The 14604-nt window shown below is 42.7% G+C and overlaps 1 non-coding gene across 1 annotated transcript; it reads right to left on the bottom strand.

Moving 5' to 3' along the window:
• Positions 1 to 14280: 14280 nt before the first annotated feature.
• TRNAP-UGG (transfer RNA proline (anticodon UGG)) lies at positions 14281 to 14352 on the bottom strand. Its single transcript has one exon. It is a non-coding gene; the product is annotated as a tRNA-Pro (tRNA).
• Positions 14353 to 14604: the final 252 nt, after the last annotated feature.

Raw genomic sequence — 14604 nt, forward strand, 5'->3', positions numbered from 1 at the left:
AACAAATTTGAGATATTCCATCCATCACCATTCATTACCAATGCCATCCCTCTCTCCATTACTCGTGTTTTCACTTCTCTCATCACCCCATCCATATACACATTGAACAACCATGGGGACATCACACAACCTTGTCGCACGCCCACACTGATCGTGAACCATTCACTTTGATGCCCATTAACCCTGACACATGCTTCACTACCATCATAAAAACTCTTGACGGCACCTAGCAGCTTACCCTCTACACCGTACATGCGCAAAACTTTCCACAATCCTTCTCTGTCCACTCTGTCATATGCTTTTTCCAGATCCATGAATGCCATAAACACCTTATGGTCCTTCTCACAAGCCTTCTCTACTATCTGTCTCACTGCAATATTTGGTCCACACATCCTCTGCCACTCCTAAAGCCACCCTGTTCATCACTCACTAGGACTTCTGATATCTCTCTTACTTTCTCTATAATAATTCTTCCATATACCTTCCCTACCACACTCAGTAAGCTTATGCCACGATAATTCTTGCACTCACTTCGTTCACCTTTATTTTTGTACAGGGATACAATCACAGCCTTTTTCCACTCTGCAGGCACAGTTTCACTCATCCATGCCTTCTTACATATCTCCAACAAGCACTTCTTCATTCCATTCTCTCCACTACATTTAAGCATCTCTGCATACACCTCATCAACCCCAGCTGCTTTCCCATTTTTCAGCCACTTCACAGCACTCTTAACCTGCGCGAGTGTCACGTCTCTTGGCACTGCATTCCTTCTCTGCACACCCCCAAAACCAATCATGTTTATAGCTGATCTGCTCTCTATCCCCATTCATCAGGCTTTCAAAATATTCTTTCCATCTGGTCCTTACTTCATCTCCATGGGTTAGTAATCTACCACCTGCATCCTTCACACCATCCCATTTCTTTCCGCTTTCACTTCTACATTTCCGCACCTCTTTCCAAAATAACTTTCTATTTTCAGAGTAGTTCGCATTCATTTTTCTTCCCAGATCCTCATTTACCTCCTTCTTTTTCCTCTTCACTAGTCTCTTTACGTGCTTCTTGCTCTCAACATATTCAGTTCTTATTTCAACTGAACCCCTATCCTGTAACCACTTTAGCCACTTCTTCCTCTTTTCCTCCACCACTCTCTTTACCTCCTCATCCCACCGTGCCGTACCTTTCTTCTTTGTTGTTACTCTTGCCACACCACACACCGCTCTAGCATTCCTAACTTAGCAATCCCTATATGCATTCCACAGTCTGTCCAGATCCATTTCATTCAAGTTCAGTAATTCTAACTCGTCCTCTACTTTGGTCCTGTATTCATCTGCCATTTCTTTGATCCTCAGCTTCTCAACTTTCAATCTTTCTCCCTGACTGCTTCTCTCTCTCCTGATCCACCTCACTTCTCTCAGCTTGATCTTGCATACCACAATCATATGATCTGACAGACCTCCACATCGTCCTCTCACAGCCCTCGTATCAGTAACCATTCCCATCATCGACCTCTCTATGAGCACGTAATTAATCAGGCTTTTTTGAACACGATCCCCGTTCCCTCTATACCATGTATATTTATGTGCAACTCTGTGTTTGAAATACGATTTACAAATGCACAACCTCCTCTCCTGACACATATCCTTTAGTCTCTTCCCATTATCATTTTCTCCTGGTACTCCATAGCAACCCATTATGTCATCCTCAGGACCAGTGCCTACTCTTCCATTCATATCCCCCATCACAATCACTTTATAGCTCCTGGGCATTTCTCCCACTACTTCACCCAGCTCATCCCAAAACACAATAACAACTTACTAAAATAACGAAAGACACAAACATTACCTAGTTCTTGATATCTGCCATGTTTAATGATTAATAACTTTATGTCCCAGAGTCCCTTGACTGCCACACCAAACCAGCAGTAATTAAGTCCTGGCAGTAATGGGGTGATCCAAGTTACGGGTACCAGATGTGTCAGTATTCACGCTAATATAAACATCATGCTTCCGTCTTCCTTTCCGGGCAATGAGATAGGCCTAGGGGCAATTACGTGGCCTTGACGGGGAATCCCCTACTGGTCTGATGCACGAAACGAATAGAGACTGGGTGACCTAAGTGAGGTAGCTGTATTAAAAAGATTATATACACTACACAACCGACGCAAGCAACGAAAACTAACAATTCAGACTCAATGTAAATTCCACATTATCAAAGAATATTTAACGTCATCATCTGAAGCTAGATAGCCTACCCACGTTCATTTTGGGTTCGAAGATCCAAGATATTCATCCCTGTATATTAGGAGCTGCAAGAAGCTTACACAAAAAACTGTAATCTGTATATCGACATTATTGGTCTATGAGTGAGTATTTTTTGTCCTCTGTTCCCATGAATATCAAACCGATGTAAGGTTCGATCAAAATGGAAAGATTTACAGATTATCGCACATACCTGTACCTGCAGAAAAAAAGCGCGCGCACGCACGCACACACACACACACACACACACACACACACACACACACACACACACACACACACACACACACACACACACACACACACACACACACACACACACACACACGCTGGTGCAGTGGTAACGTTCCCGCTTGCCAACTGGTAGACGGGAGTTCGCGCCTCGCTCAGGTTGCGAAAAGTTTCACTGACGAAGTGAGTGGTTACTGTCCCCCTTGAGCAAGGGGATGGGTGTGTGCGTGTGTGAAGGTCACAGCCTTGCCCTTAGATCGGACTACATGAGCTCTCAGCTCCCTTCCGGGAGGGTAAAAGCTGACCATCACAACCATCAAGTGATCCTGACCGACCCGGTGAATTACACACACACACACACACATACACACCTGGATGCAAGGGGTACGTCACCACGCACACGCATCACCGCTCCCCTCCACCCTAGGGCGGGTCCCGGTACCACGCCGTACACTCCACCAAACTGTATTTAGTGTGCTGGTGAAGGTAGCTGGGCAGTGCTGTGGATGGTTAGGGGAGGGGTATAAAGTGTGTTTGTAAGTAAAATTATGTAGATACTACTAATTTCTGAACGGTACTGAAGGACAAACAATCCTCCTTCCACTCCCTCCCTCCAGCAACGAACACTCCCTCCAGGTGAAGCCGGCAGTAAATGTGAGAACAATAACAAAGCAGAGTGGAAAAATGTTACCAAAATATTGAAGGAAAAGACGAGCGTCGCTGCCACGAACCGAACATGCTGGTGTTGATATTGCCAGCAAGGTCCCTCTACACATTAGGCACCCAGCCAGCCAGGCTGTGTTAGAGGGAAAGTAAGTTGGCAGCATACTGTAATTAGGAATCTTACTGCTATACATCATGCAAGGAGGCGGGAATGTTGGCAGGGATGTAAGCAGTTGGGTTGATGATGACGGTAGTTAAGTCAGAATGCTTGACTCGTTTTGTTGTGGCAAACTGTTTCAAAAACAGTTGGTGGTGATGGTGGTCACCATGGTATTGGTAATAGCGGTGGTGGTGACAGGGTAAGCCTTAGTAGGTTGGGGTGGCTAACCATGGTGTTGGTGGTTCACAAGCAAGGTGGAGTAGGTCGAGCGGTGGGGTTGGTTTGAGGGTTGCACACGAAGAGGTGTTACTAGTGACAGTGGTGCTAGATGATGAGAGTGGTGGTTTAAATCGGAAAAAATGGCTGCTTTTGTGGAAATTGTGGTTTCAATGTTTCCATTAGAAAGGTCTAATTAATATTCGGGCAAAATATCCCAACTCATTTTTCACTTAAGTTGGCCACAAAATGAGTAAGCTGCTGTAACAACTTTATCTTAAAAGACGTATTTTTAATGATTTTCCAGTAGTAATTCCAAATAATTTCACTTAACTTAGGAAAGATCTCACACTGAACGGCTGCTTTCACAATTTCATTCCGTTTACGAAAGTTCTCTTATATAGAACATGTTACTGATGCTGTATCCAAGTCGTACAGTACAAAAAGTCTCCTGAGCTGAATAAAATCGCCTGATGATGAGAAGAATGAAGTGAAAAATACTTCTGTTAAGTCATGACAGCTTCCCACTAAATGTTTTCTTATATCCTTTAATGGTAACTTAATTCTCTTGCGTCTTTTTTCCCTCAAAATCTGTCATTAAGCCCTGCCTCATCCCCTCTTTCATGCCGTCCTTTATACTTTCACTTACACCCTCCACATACTAACACTCGTATTCTTCCCTCATATACCTCTTATAACCTTCGTTGTCTTGCCTCATACTCAGCTGTTTATCCTCGTTCATACCTTCACTCATACTTTCCTTCATGTCCTCTTTCACATTCCTGCATTTCCCCATCACACCTCTCCTCACACCCTCCCACACATGCTAACTCTTCATGACCATGTTCCCTCAGTATATTGTTACGCAAGCAGGTCCACTTTCATCAGTGTTCATCAGTTATCAACCTTCACCAAGCGTCAAACTCTCCCTCACTCACAACCATCTCCCTCGTTCGCTGCCTCTCTAGTATCTCCTCCATCATCTTCCTTCCATCTTTATCAATTTCCAGCCTTTCCATCTACACTTACCGTACACTTCTCCACAAAGCTTTAATTCTTCTTCTCTCTGTTGTTTCACCCTGGTTTTCTTTTTCCCCCCAAACCTTCATAGCCATCATAACACCTGCTTACTGATTTTTATGCAGAAATTGGCACCTTTTACGTCATGTTCAACCCCTCTCTCTCTCTCTCTCTCTCTCTCTCTCCCCAGTTTCCACTACTCATACATCTACATAAACTGCTTCCTCTCCCTCTCTCTCCTTGCACTATTGTTATTTTATACTTCTGTGACAAAAGTTGCTTTATTACCTGAAAGAATGAACTACTTCGAATGGACTATAACATCTGTGACGGCTGGACATCCTGTGAATATAACATGATGCAACTCTCTTTACCTATACACTTTGTCTCTACTCCTCTGCCCCGCTGCCCTAACAAAGACACATCACCCCCTCCCCCTCCACACACACACACACACACACACACACACACACACACACACACACACACAAACTTTGCCTTAGCATGCTGTCTCTACCCCACTCACATTCTCAAAAGTCTCAGAAAGCAACGAGTTCCAAGTTTTGTGGTTTTTAGGTATTTCCCCTTGACACGTCACTAACTTGCTATCAACCACGATGTGATACTGACCCCATAATTTCCCCCCTGTCCATCCCCACCGTCTTTCACACATTCAATACATCATTTCCCCATTGTGTACTGCAAGGGCTCAATGGAGATTCTGGTGATACCGGTAGGGTTTAATACTTTACCAACAGTAATTCACTTTCCAAGCAATCCTAATTCACTATTAGTACTTCCGTTTATTGGTACAACATTCCTCGCATCAGTATAATCGAAATGGATAAATATTGGGTATTTATGCAAGGTCCTCGCCATCCACCATCAATCATGCATTAAATACTGTTCACTCCCCCACATATCCCTCCCCCATCTCTCCCCCAGGCCCCTACCAAACTCGACCATGAAAGTCCAGGGTCGTGACGAAGACTAAATGATTATCTTTTGGGCTGTAATTTCTTTTAATATCCCGTGATGGAGGATAATGGGTGGAGCCGACAGAGTGCAGGTGTTATAACATTTCCTGCCAGGTCAGAGCCAGCCTGGGTATTTTGGCCTGGGAAAGATTAAAGCAAGAGCCACTGTGCCGTCCCTCTCTGCTGCCCCAGCTTGACCATAAACAGACAGGCGTGGCTCAGTACCACTAACCCACCAACCCCACACCACACCACCCAACATCGCACCACGCCACACCACATCACATCCCACCCCACCCCACCTCACTCCACCCACCACCCCACTCCATCCCACCCCACACCACCATACACCATACCACATCACCACACACCATAACATACCTGATCATATCACACACCCCACACTACACCACCATTAACCCGTCCCTCTCTGCTACACCATCTTGACCATAAACAAACATGCGAGGCTCAGTAACCATTCTAAATCACTCACTTAGCAACATCACTGCTATACCTTGCCACATCACCGCTACACCTTACCACAGCTACACCTCACCTGCAACAGAAAAACACCACATTAGAAATACAGATACAAGACAGCTAATTCCATAACAACTAACATCACAATAGTAGGAAAATACAATACTTAGCTATACGACAAACATACATAAAACCTACACACCCTCGCTCTACTTAAAATTCATGCACTCGAAACAGGAAATTGACACAACTTTCCATATATATATATATATATATATATATATATATATATATAAAGAATAACATCCACGAACACTACCACTCTCTGTCGATATTGAAGTAAAAAAAAAAATCAGCTTAGTTCATATCGTTCCCAGAGTTCGAGGCTCCACAGGACAGCATCGACACAGCCACAGCAATGTTGCTTTGAAATACATGGAAAATCATTTCATTCTTCAGTGCATCGTGTAGGCATATACCACAAGAAATAAACTATCGGTTCGGTTCATAGTCGTCAAACGTCCAATCTTTCAAAAAGAGATTCTTAACATCAGCATAATACAACACTGAAGGACAAGTAGTATCCCTGTCGTGAACATCCCCGAGTCAATACAAAGGGGGTCAACACGAGGTGAATGGGTGGGTGTGGGTGAAGTGATACAGGTGACTGGCATGAATCATTCCTGGCCACATAAACACCTATGCACCACTGAAACCTGATACCAGTACCTCATACAGTGTTTTCTGATCCTTCATTGAAATAATAATGGCTTCATTTTTACGTGCATTAATGAGGGCGGCAGGTTAATTCAGAATCATATTACTATTATTATGTGACGGTGGAGCGCTAAGTAGACTCAGTCTTACTGTCCTTAAATCAGCAATAATCAACATCATTACCTTCTCATTTCGTCATTAGTTTCTGATCTTCGGCTGGAATAATACTATTGTTTACGAACGCACATACGAGGGTAGGAAGGTAATTTATGGCCATATTACCTGATATCATCATTAAGGGAGACGGGATGCTACGAAAGTGGATAATAAGACCCTCATATTCCTGTTGTTAATTATACAACTAAAGGGCAATTGCCAAGTGTCGGTAATGATGTTGATAATGGATGATAAGACCTTCATGTTGCTGCTGGTAATGATGTAGTTAAAGCATTATGGTAACGTGTTGGTAATGATGATGCTAACTTAGGCACCGAGATGCAGCACACCCGCGGAACAGCTCAACTCATTTACAGCATCAAACTCCGTCTTTATGTGAGCCATAAACTTACCTTACCTGTTTCTGCCTTTCCCGCTTAATGACCCAACAACATAATTTATTACTCAGTAACATGGTGATTAATTATGTGGCATGAAGGACCACTCGGACGGTGCAGCATCCACGCCCTACCATTGGTCTATGGACGAACATTTAACTTTACCCTGATAATTGCTTCACTCGTCTGTGACCTTCAACCAATCTCCAACTCTGGCTCAAATTAGACCAAAAGCCAGGCTGGTAAGTGTTGAAAGTTATGGTGGTAGGTGGGTAGGCAGACAGTTAGGTTGGTAGGTGGGGATTTTAAGTGGGCTGGGAGAGCAGGTAATGTAGGTAGGTAGGCAAACAGGTAAGTAAGCATGTTTTGTGGGCAGGCAGGCAGACCCGCAGGTGGGTAAGTAAGTAGTAAGTTAGGTTTGACAGGTAGGTAGGCAGGTGCTAAACAGGTATGAAGGTAGGCCGACAGGATGAAAACTAGGCTATGCGGTAAGTAGATAGTTAAGAGGTAGAAAGACTATGTGGGTGGTAACAAGCAGACAGGTGTTAGAGGATAAGAAAATACATTGGTAAGGGAGTAGGAGGATGTGTGTAGGATACGTTTACAAGTAAATGTACGTGTATGTAGGTGAGCTGGCAGTGGTAAACAAACAGGTAGATGTGCGTGAATTCGTGGGTAGGCAGTGGTAAAAAAGCAGGTTGATGTTTATGTATAATAATATGGGTAGGCAATGGTAAACAAGCAGGTACGTGTGTGTGTGTGTGTGTGTGTGTGTGTGTGTGTGTGTGTGTGTGTGTGTGTGTGTGTGTGTGTGTGTGTGTGTGTGTGTGTGTGTGTGTGTGTGTGAATCGGCAAGGAAGTACGCTGGTGACTAAAAATGGTATGGCATAGGCCTTACATTATCATATCATCAACAACTCCAAACCTTTCGCTATGTACCATCAATATCCCAGGAAGGAAAGAAGGGTTTGTCAGTCTGCTGCCGAACGCCCTATCATAGGGGTAACGTCGACAGAAGAATCTTAACACCTTGAATCAGTGACGTCTTTTAAAGTTTATTTTTATTAATCTTTGGAGAGACTTTTCGAGCTGGAGGAGTTACACGGGGTGGCTCACAAGTAGACTCTAACGTGGCAGTATCGTATGTGCTGCGGGAACGGCTCAGTTGGCTGGTGTGGGCGTGGCTGTGGCAGTGGAGTATGAAATGGAGAAACGATACAGGCTGGATACTGATAACTGACTGAGCCGTCCACACAACACACAAAAATATTCCGGGGGAGTGGAAGTACGGTGTTAATACATGGACAACCTCAATATAGTCATTACTAACACGGTCATTAACAGAATCTTTCCTAACTTAGATAACATCGCTTTTTGGTAGTTTGAATGAGATAAAACATGTCATCGGACTGAAGGGGTTAAGGAGTTTCTGTCTCTGTCGAGTAACGATCCCTAACTCCACTAATCAACATGAGTCATCTAATTTTCACTCACAGCACACAATCTAAGATTTTATGAGAAAAGATTAGTTCTTGCAGTTTTTTATTCTGTTTTGACCTAATATATCTCATTCCTACACAGCAAAGTCAATTCTAAGCTTTTTCTTGCACTACTCGAAAGCTGGCTAGTTTTGTCTTTATATCATATTACACCCTAAAACTAAACAACACAGCCTTTGGTTCTTAATCTTCCACTGATGAAGGTCGCTCAACTTCCATATCTTCAGTAATTATATAAATTATTACGCTTTCTTTATGCTTTCACCAACAAACTGCTTCCAATTTGTATTCTTACATGGTTTCCAAACCAACAAAATACTGCTACACAACCAGCACTGGAAAGAAAAGTACAGTGGACTGCTATCCGATTGTGTGTGTGATGGCAGGTCGGGGCAGGGATTTTATTAATCTGAATTTCGTGAGAATTGTGTTTGCTGTTCCTCCACAAGACCCAATGACATATCAAACACACACCCCGCTAATACCATCACTACAGTCCTGAATGTGACAGCCCTGACATGTGCAGTATGGATGATGCGTGTAGGCTATGGATGAGTATTTGCGCCCAAGCAGTGACGTGAGAAGGTGATTAAGGAGGAGACTCCTCGACATTAGGGAACACACTTTCTAGTCTACACCCAGACTCTGCAACATCAAAAAATTAATAAATAAATAAAATAAAAACTCTTATTGAGTTTTTCCTTCATATAATATCTTTACGATTCTTCAGCTCGGAGAATTAGTTATAATAGTCACAGTCTTCTCTTATACAACTAGCATAAAAAAAAAAAAATGTTAGGTTTGTTGCTGCTGCTTTCCTTTGTACTCCCTTCATGACTTCATCCATCCCTTCCCCCTCCCCAACAGACTCCACCACGATACCATCTCCTGCAACTTACTATGAATGTTTGGACGTAAATGTCTATGAATAAATTATGCCTTTCCTGCCAATCAGTGAAATAACTGAGGGGGCTGTGAGCAAGGCGAGGCGGGAGGTGCTGGCTGATGTTATGATGATGATGATGAGGAGGAGGAGGAGGAGGAGGATTACATAGGAAAGCAAACAGCAACAGACCTTATGGTCCTTTCGAGGCTGCTTGTTACAGAGAAAATTATGACTACAAGATCTAACTCTACATGCTGAAGGATAAGGATAGTAAAGCAAGAAGGCTCCCCCCGCCACCAAACCCTCCAGGAAAAAGTGAGAAAAAAACACCATGCAGCATGGAAAAACTGACATGGAAATTTCATAGGAAAAACTGGAAAGGAAAAGTCACATTCTATAATACTTTGTCTATAAGCTACCCGACTGAGTAACCTGAAAGAGAAAGTAATCAAATCAACTAATAGTTACGGCATGACATTATAAATCGGTACATTGAGTTTATGGGAAGTCTGTGGACATAAAGTGAAAACTACACACTGCACAGTGTGGATGTTTAGGGGTGGTGCGGCAGCCTTGCCTGGCGCTATTGAGGTAGGCAGCAGTCAATCAGGCCCTAGCTCCATTCGCTCCACTGAGACAAGGAACTCTCCCCTGTGGGACAAGTACACAAGTTTCCTCCTGAAGCAGTGACCCCTGGTACATTAAAAAAAATCCCGATGGTGGTCACTTGACTAACAGGGACCCTCAGTGATCCACAGCCCATCACAGGTCGAAAGTGAGAGTAGTGACCATTAACTCAGGGTTATCTGTGCAGATCCTAATCTGTGCTTATATTGCTTTCTTTGCATTGGCGAGATTGAAATATATACAACGGGTGTCTTAGATAAAAAGGGGTTGCACAGTGCACAGTGTGGATGTGCAATGCACAGAGTGGATGTTTAGGGGTGGTGCGGCAGCCTTGCCTGGCGCTTTTTAGGTAGGCAGCAGTCAATTAGGCCCTAGCTCCGTTCACTCCACTGAGACAAGGAACTCTCCCATGTGGAGGAGGAGGAGGAGGAGGAGCCGAAAGGGGTAGAGATGAAGGAAGAAGTACCCTACCTGCCGATTTACTGATGAATTTAATAATGAAGTAAATGTGTAAATCATACGCAGAGATGAGGAAAATAATAGTGTGTGCTGGAGACGGGAAAGGAAAAAAAGGAGAGGTGTAGCAAGAAGCGTAATGTGATGATATATGAAAGGAGAATAGGCAGTACTGAAGTTGAGAGAGGGGGTAGAGTGGGGGGGGGGGAGAGAAGACAGAGATAATCTACTTTGCATTGGAGGTACTGGAGGTACACACAGAAGGGAAAGATGGAGAGGGTGAAGAAGTCGTCAATATTGATACAGCCAACAGAGGGTCGTGGCTGCAGTGCTCTCAAATTCAAGACACTGTTGACACACACACATTACCTATTCAGCTCCCACCCCTGCCACACCCCCTCCCACCTGCAACTCTTGTCCCTCGTGGCAACCATAGTGCAGAGCCATACTCTTACTTCCAAACCAAGCAAGTTACAGTCTTACGTTAAAATAAGACAAAATATCAGAATTTTATCAACATAATACTTCGAACAACACACAGACCACACTCACACATAAAACATTACACACACAACCTTAACACATAAGCCAAGCTAAATATATGGCAGATTAGCAATCCCTGCTTATACCGTATTCTTATATTATGTCAAGTTCATATATACATACGCTATATATGGCCGTCAAAAAAATGCCAAAGAGAAACAAACGACAGACAGCAAAAATGACTGACAACATGGGCTGAGAAACGTGGAGGAATATTAACCAGAGAAGGGGCAATATCTGACAATAAAAGGGAGAACTAAGCTAAAACAATGCAGGTCAACTCTGTCTGTATTTCCTGCTGCCTATGATCTCCAGTCATTCAAACGCGGTGTGTCCAGGCATCTCGAAATGAATGGATCTTGAATTTGGCTCTCTCTTGTATTTTGTTTTTCTCTTGGAGGGAACTGTTATTGCGGCCTTTGGTTCCTTCTTCCTCGCATAAAAAAAAAAAAACTAAAAGTATCTTACTAGATACCGGAGATTCATAGCCCCTCAGTTATTATCCCTGGCTTGGTGAGATGTGGATTTCCTGAAGCTGCTTAAGTATACGTAATGCACATCGCAACCAAAAAATTGTTAGTGACAGACTGACGGACGGAGTCACTCTTAGCTTTGCTTCCACATTGAAAAATATAACTAACAACAGTGCAACAATACCAGTACTAATTAAAATATATAAAAATAGCTTTAAAACAGTGAAGTACTGGATGTGAGAATTAATTAAAAAGAACGTGGAAACACCGAACACATACTGGGAAAAAAATCAGTAGGAATGAAAAATATAGCTAACTATGGTCGCGGCGCACGACTCTGAGGTTGTTATTATCGTGCCCTGGCAACGTATCATTCAAAAGTGCGTCTGATTTTGTGTATAATATGAGACGCATTCGATTCGTGTATAACATGTTCGTGTATAATAATATTCGTGTATAATATATTCCTGCTTAATATTATGATTCGTGTATAATACAACACGAAATCGGACGCACTTTTGAATGGTAGGTTACCAGGGTACGATAATAACCTCAGAGTCGTGCGCTGCGACTATAGAGGTCATCCCAAGGAGGGAATCACATAAGCCGCGAGCCGATACATATCTAGCGCAGCTCGGAATATGTCTTTGACCTTGACCTACTTTCACCAATTTCGAACTCGTAGATTTTCATCCCTACTACTGTACACACAGGTAACATTTTGTGATGATACGTTGAGCAGTTGCGAAGATACCGTGGTAACAGACCAACAGACCTTGACCTACTTTCGCCAGTTTCGAACTCGTAAGAGATTTCCATCCCTATACACACCTGTAAAAGTTTGTGACGATATTTTGAACGGTTGCGAAGTTATCGTGCTAAGAGACAGCTAAACTGAAAACAATACCTGTAGGAGATTTTCACCCTACTACAAACCTGTAAAATATTGTGATGGTATGTTGAGCGGTTGGGAAGTTATCGTGGTGACAGACACACGGACCTTGACCTACTTTCATCAATTTCGAACTCGTGACCTATTTTTTTTCCTACTACACACCTCTAAAATTTTGTGATGATATTTTGAGCGGTTGCAAAGTTATCGTGCTAACAGACACACACACACACACACACACACACAGATAGACACACAGACAGACAAATTAAAAACATTACCAGCTTCAATATCGCGGCTGATAACTAAAATAACAGTAACATGAATTGAAAAATAAACCACAGAACAAAGGCAAGAAATAATAATAACCTAATGAAAAAAGTAATTATGTTAAAGTCACTAAATTTCTTTTGGGGGAAAAATAAACTGGGGAGAGGAATCTGAAGGGTGTAGAGCCAACGTGGTTGAAGCTGACCTCTTCAATACAACTTTTCATGCATTAATTTTTAAGGCGTCTGGCTACAGATAGAATTTTTAACATCGTGACACTACTTTTACTTTTGCAAACGCCACATGAGTAAATTCATTCTTGTTAATGGATTATGAAAAACAATAGTAGAACTCCTACTGTACCGCATAATAACATATTTCTCTTCCTTTTTCTTTTTTAACTCTATCCAGACAGATTTATTTGGCTAAGAGGAGACCCATCGTGGTGAGGAAGATAGAAAAATCACCATTAACTCCTTCAGTATTATGACGTCTTCTCTATTTTTTTCTTGGTGTGACCACAAAATACATTTAGGCCAAGAGAGACCCCTCCTAGAACAAAGAGTTTACTATATTTATACCCTTGCCTCACAAAGTCAGAGGAGAGTGTTGTTATCACTGGGATCAATAGGTGTCTGTCCGTAGAGTTCGGCGGCAGTGCGGCAGGGCGGCTGGCCGGGCGCAGAGATTTATTTTCCGAGTCAGAACTCAGAAAGTATTCACAATAAAGCTATGTGTCTTTTGACTGGTAGAATGCTGTGTCTTAAGTGTTTTTATTTTTTAATAATAAAAAAGTAAAAAAAAAAAATTCAATGTGACCTGTGCAAGGACTCTCAAAGACCCTGGTTATGTGTCCTCAAGGTGTTCTCCTTACGCGCTTGGTTAGGTGTGCAGGGATTAGGGGGATATCTGCTAGGTCAGATGGAGAGTTGCAACAAGGTAGCGTTGCCTATGTTACTGACAGACGAGTTATTTTGGGGAAATACACTGCGGTACATAGAACAAATAAGAGGCCCACTGGCCCATAAGGAGATTACTAATATCTAACCAACGTATGTGAGAAAAGGACTGAAAAGAGAAAGGCTCTCCCCCACCCACTGTACCATCCGAAGTAAAAAGGAAGGCAGGGGACAGGGAAAACGGTAGAAAAACTTTGTCATTTAGAAACAACAAATTAGGAAATATTTATAGCAGAGACAAACGAGGAAAAATTATGCACTATGTAATCACTAAAATATAAATATGAAAATGAAAAAAGGATACACAATTACAAAAGGTTCTCATAGTTACGCAATCATCCCACCCCTGATCAATACACGTCACTCCTGAAATAAAGCACACTCAGTTAAAAACCCGGGCCTGTCCGGGATTTGAACCCGGGACCTCCTGCACCCAAAGCAGGAATCATACCCCTAGACCAACAGGCCGTACACAGCACAGGCGTTAACATAGCACTGGTCACAGATCTGGATGAGAGAATAAATTAACTACAGCCCCACGGAGTAACAACAAACGCGACGAAATCGAAACCGAGATATTGCAGGATATAATAATTAATTGCAGACATGGCGCCTTCTGAGTTCCTCCATGAAGCGTCTCATATTATTTTCATGACAATGCTCCGACGGAGAAAAAAATCGTTGTCTAACTTAAATTTTCTTCGCAAATCAATTATTACG

Source organism: Coenobita brevimanus, chromosome 93, assembly GCF_032717465.1.
Source record: "Coenobita brevimanus isolate Jiangsu-jjx chromosome 93, ASM3271746v2, whole genome shotgun sequence".
NCBI classification, from domain to species: domain Eukaryota; kingdom Metazoa; phylum Arthropoda; class Malacostraca; order Decapoda; family Coenobitidae; genus Coenobita; species Coenobita brevimanus.